Source organism: Thunnus maccoyii, chromosome 9 (assembly GCF_910596095.1).
Source record: "Thunnus maccoyii chromosome 9, fThuMac1.1, whole genome shotgun sequence".
NCBI lineage: Eukaryota > Metazoa > Chordata > Actinopteri > Scombriformes > Scombridae > Thunnus > Thunnus maccoyii.
This window is the reverse complement of record NC_056541.1, coordinates 28,866,409-28,877,765: the sequence shown is the minus strand read 5'-3', so window position 1 is coordinate 28,877,765 and position 11,357 is coordinate 28,866,409.

Genomic DNA, 11,357 nt, shown 5'->3' with positions numbered 1-11,357 from the left:
ACAAGCCCCTGCCCCTCCCTCTTTGACTGCCCTCACTGTTTACATGCTCATACTGATTAGCAAAAGCTTTAAGATATAGCCTAGTAAATTGTCGATTCTTATTCCTGTAACACAAAATTTAGGTAATTGTTGGCAAGCCAACTGATTGTCATTTCAATACAATAGTCCAGGGCCTTAACAAGCTCAGATTTGAAAGTTTAACTGTTCATCTAATTTTATTGAAATCTTATTATAGGCCCACAATTTATAAAGTGCTTTGGCAATTCTAAATCAGACATGAAGCTACTTTACCTGAATATTAGTATTTTGTCAGTATTATAGTTGAGCTAACCTTATATAAGTTAGGTCTACATTACAACACTTGCAGTAATCTATATCATGTATTTACCTTATGTATTACTAAAACATTGCCAAATGACAAGTAGCCCTTTAAATATTTGTCCGCATAAAAAGTTGCTATGTGGTAGGGTACTTGAAGTTGAGCCACTGACAGTTACAGTCTGGTGAGTGTTGTAATGCATCAACTCTGTCACCAAGCAGTCTTACCCAAATAAACATATCATACTGTTGGTCTATTTTGGGGAGATTAACCCTTTATTATCATGCAAATTTTTGCTCATTTACCAGTTGCAGCATAATGCCAACAAAGGATAGGCTTAGACAACAGAAAGAAAGGGAGCTACAGCAGGCAGTCCAGGGTAGCAGCTTTCTTCTATCCTGGATCAGGCTGTCTAGCAGCAAGGAGGATAAGGGAGATGTATTGCCACTTGATACAGAAGAACCCATCACAGATGAAGAAGAAAGGTTAGAGTCCAGAGCCAAGTCATGTTCAGGGTAACTTATGGAAACAATACTCTCTGACATGTTAGATCAGCTGAAGAATATGCATGGCCAAGGCATGTATAAAGGTCTTTAAGCCAGAATATGTGCACACAATGAGAAGCCCCTCTATGTGCACTGCAAAGCGCACTATCTGAATCTGGTCCTGGTGGAAGCCTCAAAGTCTAACAAGCATTTTGTGAAATTCTTCAACCTTGTGGAGAAGCTGTATGCTTTTTGCACTGGCTCCCCAAAGCGCCATCCTGCCTTGGTGAAATGGCAGCAGGCTCTGTATCCTGGACAGCGTGTTGTGGAGCCCAAGAAGCTGTTGGATATCTGATGGGCTTGCAGAGGGAGATCACTGAAGGCCCTTCAGAGTATTCTGAAAGCTGTTATGAAGCTCCTTGATGACATCAATGAAAGCGATTCACCTAACCTGGCCCAGGAGGATGCTAAGATGTACAGAAATGCGATCAACTTCATATTTATTCTCTGCCTGGAAATCACCACCCCAGAGTTCCAAGTCACTGCTCTAGCACCAGATTCTCTGCAGGAAGAAAGCTTGGACTACTCCACTGCCCACACAGTAATTGATGGCGTGCTTCACACATTGCAAACAATGAGGTCTGAAAGTTTGTGGAGATATTTGGAGGTGCATCAGAGAAGGCAGAGAGCCTCAACATTCCAATACCTACAGTAGTGCCTGTTCAGGCGAGAAAAGTGTCAGTGTGTTTCCAACAGCCCAACAGTGTCTCAAGTGAGTCATCAGTTTGAATCTGTGGAGCCATACTTCAGGACTAGTGTGTACTACACATTTCTAGATACTATGACTGAGGAGCTTAACAGGAGATTCAAGGGGGGCAACACTGGAAGTCCCACTGACAGAATCATTCAGTCCTTCTACTCCTTAACAGTACGTGCCAACTGGGTAAGCACCTCAAAGTTTTGGGAGAGGAAGCTGTCCACACTACTGTGACTTCTATGAAGAAGATGAGGACCAGCTGAAGACAGAGCTTAAGGTCTTCCTCTCCAGCTTTCCTTCAAACGACCTGCAAGAAATCCTTGCCATAGTGAAGGAAAACATGGGCCAGCTCAGTTTTCCAACCTTAGTAAAGATGATAAGAATCTATGCAACACTGCCAGTGTCAACAGCTTCTGCAGAGAGATCAATTTCAAAACTGAAAATTATCAAGACCAAACTGAGAAGTCTGCGGCTCTCTGACGTTCTCCTGCTTGCCATAGAGCAAGACGTCCAGATGAACAACAATGAGGTCATCACCAAGAAAGATGCTCCTGTAAAGCAGGAGAATGATCATGAATTGTTGCAACTGAACATCAGCCTACTTTGTAGTTTGGAGGGTAGATTGGTTGGTTTATTAATTTATTTATTCAGTGAACAGCCTTTTTCAACTTTGTGTAAGGATTTGTTGATTTTGAATGGTTATTTATTTTATAGACCACTAAAGCATGCACAATGTGGCATTGTTTTCTTTGTTGTTGTCTGTTCTTGTGATAAATGCAGAAACAGTGAATGCAGTGAATGCATCCTCTCTGTGTGAAGTGATAATTTTGTATAAATCTGTTGAGTATTAAATAATTGCATGAGTGTATAGGTATATATAAATAAATATGTAAGTAAGTAAAAGATGCTGCTACTGTATGTAACTTTATTTTCTATAAATAATTATGAGAGGAGTGCCCTTTTTTTTCGCTTGAGCACCTGCCCCCAAAAATGTTTGTGCACAGCCCTGATTTGTAAGATTTGATGTGGGTAAAAGGGGGCAAATACATACTGATGTTCTCAAATGTGAGTGATGATTATTAAGTGCATATTAAACACATTAACTGGCCCACACAGCATACTGAGTTTGATCACTTGCCAACATGTGATCTGACTCCTCATTGCACTTAAAAAAAAACAAAATGATCTGGTGCTACCAAGTAATGTACTCCCCTGTCACCCATGTGATATTTTTCCACATTTAAATTGGAATGAATGACATGGAAAAGCCTTCAGAGGTAATCTGAACCCTGTTTATTCACCCTAATGCAAACAATCCCACACACACACACACACACATACACACACACACCGCACTAAGTGACTGACACTCACGGCTGTCACAAGCTGCTGGGGGTGGAAAGTAGTAGGTGGGGAGGGTGGATAATCGCTGTCCACAGTAATGACCTGCCTTCAAAGCAAACTCTCCTCCACCCGCACACACACACTCTGATACAAATGCCTCGTCCTGGACCCCGACAGGAACAATGCCCTGTACCAGCTCACAATCCAGCACAATATTATGGAGCAGTACAGGAATCAAGCCCAGCTCCATACCCTTCATCAGTACAAAATTCCCCATTTCTGAAAAAAAAGGCAAAAAAGGTGAAAAGGGCAGCACCAATTCCAAAATAAATGAGTGTTTAGCACCTGTGTCAGGCATCAACTTACTTGGCACACACTCCTCACTACCAACCGATGGCGAACAACACGAAGGCAACAGTGAATGACACTTATTTCTCATTTTCAACAGCAGACACTTGTCCCTCCGTTGACCCTCCCCATGGCGGGTAATTACACACTCTGGCACCCTCAGGCCACCCCGTAAACGCAAGCTTACACGGGGAACCAGGCGAAAATTTTGCACCACCAAGGGAGTTACCACAGTTATCTTCACCTCTCCAATCACCCCAAGAGTGCATCTCTGAAAAACTACCTTTATGCATCAACACAAAATCATCAGCTAATTCAGCTGCTTTCAATGCAGTGGAGGGCTTCTGCTCATTCACATAAGTAGAAATGCATTGAGGGATATCTTTTTTAAACTCCTCTAACACAATCAGCTCACAAAGACTGTCAAAAGTATCAACTTTCACAGCTGAGCACCAGCGGTGAAAATGGGAAGCCAAATCATGGACGAACTCCACATTTGTTTGCTTATCACTATTTACCCAATTTCTAAATTTCTAGGGATATGCTTGTATGCTCTTAATACAGCCAATTTCACTGTATCATAATCCAAATCATCCTCAGCAAATATAGCTGAATAAGCCTCCTGAGCTCTCCCAGTGAGGACATACTGAAGCATAAGTACTCGGTCCGAATCGGGCCAATTGTTTTGCATCTGCAACACGTTCTATTTAACCGAACTTCTCTTGCTCAACCTGCAAGGCTAACAGCTCCTTCTGCTGCTCAAAAGTCAAACTAGCTGTCTGCACAACTGCTGGCGCAGACACCGGCATGGGCGCCGGCATGGGCGCCGGCTCTGCCACGGCCAGACAAAACTCACTCTTCTGCAACACACCATGTTCAAGCAAAGACAACAAAATCACTTTTCTAATCTTATCTTTATGACTTTTCTCTGCAACAACATCATAATGTTCAGCTGCACTAGCTGCTCCTTTTTACAGCCATTTACTAATTCCACTGTAGGCGCATCAAAAACCCCCGACAAGGAAGCCATAATTGGCATGCACTTAGGACAACTAACAACCCCCCCCCCCACAGAGAATTTCCCTCTAACTGCCTAACTAAAGCTTCCTAAAAATTCACCCCTAGTCTTCATGCGGTTCGCGGCAGGTATTTACGCACTAAAAACCAACGGACATGTAAAACAACTTGTAAGCAGGCAACCCCACAAAATCCTGCAGATGTGCCACCGAGACAGCTGTCCAGAAACTGACAATAATCACGTCACCACAACACTATAAAAGAAACAAACAGATGCAACCCAAAGCGGAAACACCACTACAGCCTAACGGGGAAATCTCTGTGCAAAAGCGTATCAAAACAGTAACACTCACCCTCTGAACGGCACATGACAATCCAACACCAGGGGTCTGTACCACGAAGCAAGTTCAACATACATAGGATATCTTTTCATTAGCTGGCTTCACTGGGTTTAACATTGGCCATCCAGAGGCCTGTACTACGAGGCAAGATTTGGGGTTAGCGAGGTAACTTCAGGTTTAACTCTGGGTTTTCAGGGTTATGTTCAGCATAAGTTGTCATGGCAATGTACCCAGGTAAGAAGTGAACCACCGTCATAATCCTGAAAACCCAGAGTTAAACCTGAAGTTACCTCACAAACCCCAAATCCTGCTTTGTAGTACAGGCTCCAGGTCAGAAACCAACACTTCCTGCACATGGAAAAAAAACACATGATGTATCTCACAAAAACCAAAGCAAAACCAAAAACCCAAAACAGCCCTGGCAACAAACATGCAGCACAATGCCAGTATGCAGCTGGACCAAATCACCTCATCAGATGCACAATCACACCATGCGCCCAATTGCTACCTGAGGCACGAAACAAACTTTTTAACAAACTAATGAACGCCCCCATTTGTTATGACCTGGCTCAAGTGGCCACAACAAAAGGGAGACACACCAGTGTTTTAACAAAAGGTAAGTTTATTTAACTAAATTAAACTAGATTAAAGGGTTAACAAAATATTTAAAGGGTGTGGAAATCAGTATTATATGGTGTGCATGGGTGTAAGATGTGTATATGAGTGTTGTAAGGTGCAAGAAAGTAGAACAAAGAACTAAATCAACATAACCAAATCAAAAGGGGTGCCTGTAGGAGAGAGCAGGACTGTAGCAGTACAGCAGTGGAGTGTCAGAAAGTCAGTGGGAGAGTGAGCTGTGCTGCAGTCAGGAGTGTTGAGAGGTATTCCAGGTTACACTAATGACCACCTGCAGAACAAGGAGAGATACAGGTTAATACCAAATCAAACCCTAAGATGACACCAGGGGTCTTCACAGGAACTGTCGATTACACTAAAATCTGAAAATCAGACCATCACTCACCATATCTCACATGCAGGTGATTAGACTTGGACAAAACTTGGGGAATAACTGCTCAATTTTAACTTTTTCAATGCTACACCAGCTGGCCTAAAGAGGGTGCTACGATATTGGTGAAAGTAACACACAGTAATATGTATGCCATTGACTACGTATGGACAAAATGTAATGGAATGATGCTCGGGAAGACTTGATACAAGATTTGATTTCTCTTTTTGAGTTTGCTGACATTTCAACAGATCATCAGTAGATTTGTCTACACAAAATAGCTGCACAAATACACACACACATACACACACACACACACACACACACACACACACACACACACTTGTAACACTCAGAAATTAATGCAACACAAAACATGCACTAATATAGATTTTTTTCATAATTTCTTGTACAAAATATGTTTTTATGCACACAAGCAAATACACATACACAAACTATACACCAACCACAATACATAGCTGCCACCATCATTCACACACATTACAGCCGTACATGGCATGGCAATGTGTTTGGGTCAGTAAGTGGGAAAAGGTGGAGTGTGGTGTTCTCACCATTGAAGGCAGCAGCAGCAGGGATCCCAGAGGACCAACTCCTGTTTACGCTTCGTATTTGGTCACGGAGACGGCTCTCCGTCCCAGTATCAAGTAGATTCCTTTTTCCTGCTTTTGCCCAGAATACCTAACAATATTTCACAATGTTAAACTGCTGTTGGGTAATTGATGATGTAATAACTCAAAACGTTTTTGTTTTTGTCTCAAACCGAGGATGTGCAACCAACATTAACTCTACCTAACATTAACAGGAGTAATTTTTGTGTAAAAAAAAAAAAAAAAGAAATTTGTTGCTAAAACAAAAAATCCCAACTAAAGTATAAAATCTTTGACAGGCCTTCAATGTGGAAATGCTGCTTTCCCCATTGACAGTAGTTTGGTATAATACTTCTAAATTAAAGGTATTTTTCACCCTTAATGAGATTATATTAATTTTATGATAAATTTGAGGCATAAAACATTTTTTTAATTAACACGTCTAATTCAACAAATATGTGAATATACTTAAAATTTGAAACTTTTCCTGATTGGGCCTCTACATTACATTAGGTTACTGTAAGGCTATTATTATTATTATATTATTGTATATATATTATATATAATATATATGTTATATATAACCATATATTAGCATACTCATAATGTTCTTATATTGTCAGTTAAAATAATTTGAATAATAATTATAATAAAGGATTTATGTTGGTAAACATGGCACTGTTTATTCCTTAACTATATCTGAAAAATTCAAATCACCAAATTTGGAGATACGTGGTTTTCACTGGATTGCAAGTGTATGCAGCAAAAATATATTAAAGAACAATTATACATTTTAGGACCAGGAGGCCAATCTGCTCCAGTCAGTGTGGTTTCAGCCCCTCTGAAGTCCACTCAGTCCAGCCTCCAGAGGTCCTACCCAGGCACTCTCTACCAGGTAAGTCCAGCTGAAAGCATTCCTTCACGGTGGGGGGATGTACAGAGGTGGAGAGGGGAATAGATGAAGGAGGATGAGTTGGGGTGCGGTGTTGGAAGGAGGACCCACCACCCACGAAGTCTGCCACGCTCTTTGCTCCTCTGAAGGTTGCCTACCTGCTAATTTGCATCTGTAAACAAGCAGCCGACAACTTCAAAGTGTTGACACCAATGAGGCCTGACACGGGAATGGACTTGTGTTTAACTGTGTGTGTCTGCATTCATCTACCAGTATGCGTGTGTGTGTTAGGTTTTATATCACGGCAAATACCTCTCTCAGAATTTGAGCACCGGTTGTCATTGGAAACTCACTCATTTAAATGAATAGTGGGCATGTTATATCAGAGGTTTTGTAACCTTCACAATGATAATTTTTTAGATGCTAATAGTTTTTCCTTTTTGGTATGAAAATGGTCAAATTAAAAGACACTGAATATTAGCTAGAAGAATTTGCTATTCACTCCAAACAGAATCCATATTGACTTTCAAAACACACCCTGGTCAAACTCCAGTGTGTATATCTGCATGCTAGAAATCCATCAATGTGAATGTGTGTATACATGTTTCTTTAGATGGGCTGCCACCCACGGAGACATGTCAGGTAAATATTTGGAGGGTGAGGGGCGGTGAAGTGTCCAGTGTCCAGAGGGGGCACATGCCATCTGAAGATATCCAGCCACTCTGCGCAGGCATCTGATATGGACAGAGACACCTGATCCTGCATTAGGCTGCCTCTGAAGCTAAGCAACATCACGGCTCACCCAAAACATTAACTCGAACCAAAGAGCCTCTAGCCAAATGTCTTGTGTGTTTATGTGAAGTATCTTAACTTGCATGTGTATATTCTGGATTGTACGTGTACGTCATGTTAGCTAAAAATCACAGAAACACGAAAGTTGAGTAACATTGAGTAATTGTTTTCAGCTCCAGTCGTTCCTGTGTGAAAGTGTGTGCATACAGGCATGGGAGTGTGTGTATTGGGGGGTTGTTGTCATATGTCACATGGAGTGATGGGTGATGACAGAGGCTTTTCTTGGTGTGTTTTCAACAACAAGAATGCAGTTTGAGGGTTAAACATGCAGGGAAAATGCATGTTGTAACACTTGCATGCAAACTCATTGCAGCTAGATTCTAAAGATTACCAGCGATGCTTCACATCCATTTCAGTGGTAGCTTTTATCCGGGTACATTACCGTACAATGAGTGTATTTACTACCTGCGGTGCCTCTGGAGTCAAAGTCCTACCTCTTGCTGTGTCGGTGGAGCTGCCCAGGTAATGTCCTGGTACCCAAATGCCCACCTCTCCCCCTGCCATGCCAGGTGCTCTTACACCAGCAAACCACACAGGGGAGCTACTGCTTTACACACACAGATACACACACACTCACTCCTACTGTCTTTCCAGCCCAGCATTCACTTTAGTCAACCTGCTGCACAGGGTTCAGCATGGATCAGCAGTCAAGCTGAAAGCCAGAAAGGCAGTGATTTTCTCTTTGCGGCCTCTTACATTTTTTGATTTATAGTGTACATGCATTACATATGTTGTCTGATTTTTTTATTGCTGTCCCCTGATTCTAATAATTTGACCTGTGTCAAAATCGATCAAAACAGTAAATCTGATCACTGATTAATCTGTTGTTTCTGAAATAATATCGTGCCTGTCTACATTATACCCTGTTTTGTTTTAATTCTGTAAAGTAGACTCATTACAGGGTGAATTTTGATTTGTCCTCACCATTAATGTCATTTTACAGGCAGGTCAGCAAAAGGGATTTTAAGTTTCGACAGGACTAAAAGGTAACATTAAAAAAAACTTCAGAAAGGAAAAAAAAAACACAACTGAATAAAACTGATGTCCAACCCTCTTCCTCTTAGTCATATGTAAACACAACTCTGTATCTAGGACAATGATGTCAGATACGGTAAGAGACATACAGCAAGCGAAGACATGTTCTAATAAATATCATTACATTCAAGCAGCCTGAAAATATGCCAGCCTGTGAGACGCACTGTATGACTACAGTCAAGATTAATGAGCTGAGAAATCAGACCCAAACACATGGGATATTTTTTTCCACATCCAGCTACACTCTCATGTTTGGGCCGAGCCACATGGGAGGTTGCCGCGACACGCATGACAAGAAAGATTTCTGCTCGTCTGTGTTGCTTGGTTCATCTGTCAGAAGGTCCACCCATATTTTACGGTGTGGTAGAGGACGATAGGGGCCTGTGGAATACCTATATGAAAGAAAGAGTGAGGTAGAGTAACATCAGTGTAAACAAGGGTGTTAAAAACAGTGGGAGACACAGTGAAGGAGCTTCGGACCAGCAGCAAACATGAGCCGGTAAATAAAACTCAGGGGAATCAGGAAAAAAGTGTGTCTACTGACACCATAACCAACTCGGTGTTTTACAGTGAAACTAGAAGTCTCTCTGGTGCATAAAATATTAGGAATGACTGAAAATAATGGCATCAAGAATTTGGATTATAAAGAATTTTTTTGTTTCCTTGGATAATGAGCTTTTTCTCAATGTAATTTCTATGGTGATTTTTTTTCATTGCTAACCCTTAAAAAATAAAAATGTACATTATGTCCTGTTTGTTGTTCATATAGTTCTTTACATCCAACTGCATGAATGTTTTTATGCATTTAGTTTCAAGTAATTAAAAATGTATTATTTAGTGATTTAGTTAGATGTCAGGTGGCTGTATATCAGGTTGTGTTTGTTTTAAGTGAAGGCCTACTTTATATGTTTTACACAAGTAATTCCTCGCACCAGTTTTATGTGCTTTTAATGTGTTGCTTATTAAAACAAATCACTGGTATTCACTATGGAAGATGTGAATTAGTTTGATTTATTTGATAGCAAATTAATTGATTTGAATTGTGAGGATTCAGCTTGTTGCAATAAATGCAATCTGTGAAAATATATGTTTGTATGAGGATAAATTGTTAAAAAAAAATTTAAAAAGCTCTAAAAGCATTATCACATTTTTGATCATTTGAAAAGAGAAACAAATTAAATACAATTGTCTGGCCTTGAAACTAAAATATTAATGCCTGCACTAAATAACTAAAAATCAGTTTTATAAAACAAGATTTTTATGTATAAAACTTGAAAAAGTAATGTCAGTAAAAATTATTAGAGCTGTAAACAGTGTACCTAAACTGTAGTCAAAAATATTTGTAACAGCGTGATTAAAATGATCTTTTCCAATTGCATTTGTAATTATACCAATAAAAATAGAAAACAAATACTATTTTTCAAATATGAAAATTATGAAAACAGAAACTTATCAGTATGCCCAAAATGAATGGATTCCTTGAGTAAATTCTTTGACTGCCTGAGTACAATAGGCGAGGGAACTTTTTCATTATGCAAAGGCCATGTAATCTCTGGACCCTTTGTTTTCCTTCGGCTCTCAAATGTTCCTCGCCACCTCGAGAGCTGGCTAATGGATGCAAATGGAGGAAGTGTTTGACATTATGGACACAGCAATGCTTGTTTTAGAGGAGGTGGTCATGTGGTCTGCCTTAGCAGGCCACACAGTACCCCCTTAATGTGACCCAGACCCCCCAGCCAACTCCAGGGGGTTTCAGGAACTGTCCGCTCTGGGGGGAACTTAGTGTCAGTTTAGCCCCCCAGTGAACACAAGTCAACATGCCTTAATCCCCCCATCACCTAAAGTTACACTTTTGGGTCTACAATTAGCCAGTCGGCCAACAGGCCCCCACGCCCTCCTGAGCTCGCTCTTTCTGAGCCCCAACATGGAGCTCCAGGCTGAGGCCTGGGCTAGGGCTGGCGCATAGAGCTCCATGCTGGGACCCAGAACTGTTGCTTGTGCTGCCGGTCTCTATGGCACAGTGCCGGTCCAGCCACATGTTCCCTCATCTTTCACTGTCACCATGCTGGAGAGGAAGAGATCAAAACAAACATGTGGTGGCAGGGAGTGCCTGACATGATGGATCGCTGTAATCAGCATCAGACAGCCCAGCGTTTGCTCTGATTGGTGGAGGCTGCTTTTGACAGATTCTCCAAGCGACTGAGTGACAAGACGCACAGAGCACGATCTGTGACCTGAAGCACAGCCTAGACCTGAGATATGTCATATCCAAGCAAAACCACCACTGAGCAAAGTCTGCAGGTCATTCTACACTGAGCCACACTGAAGGTAAACATTTTCTAAGATGGGGAAA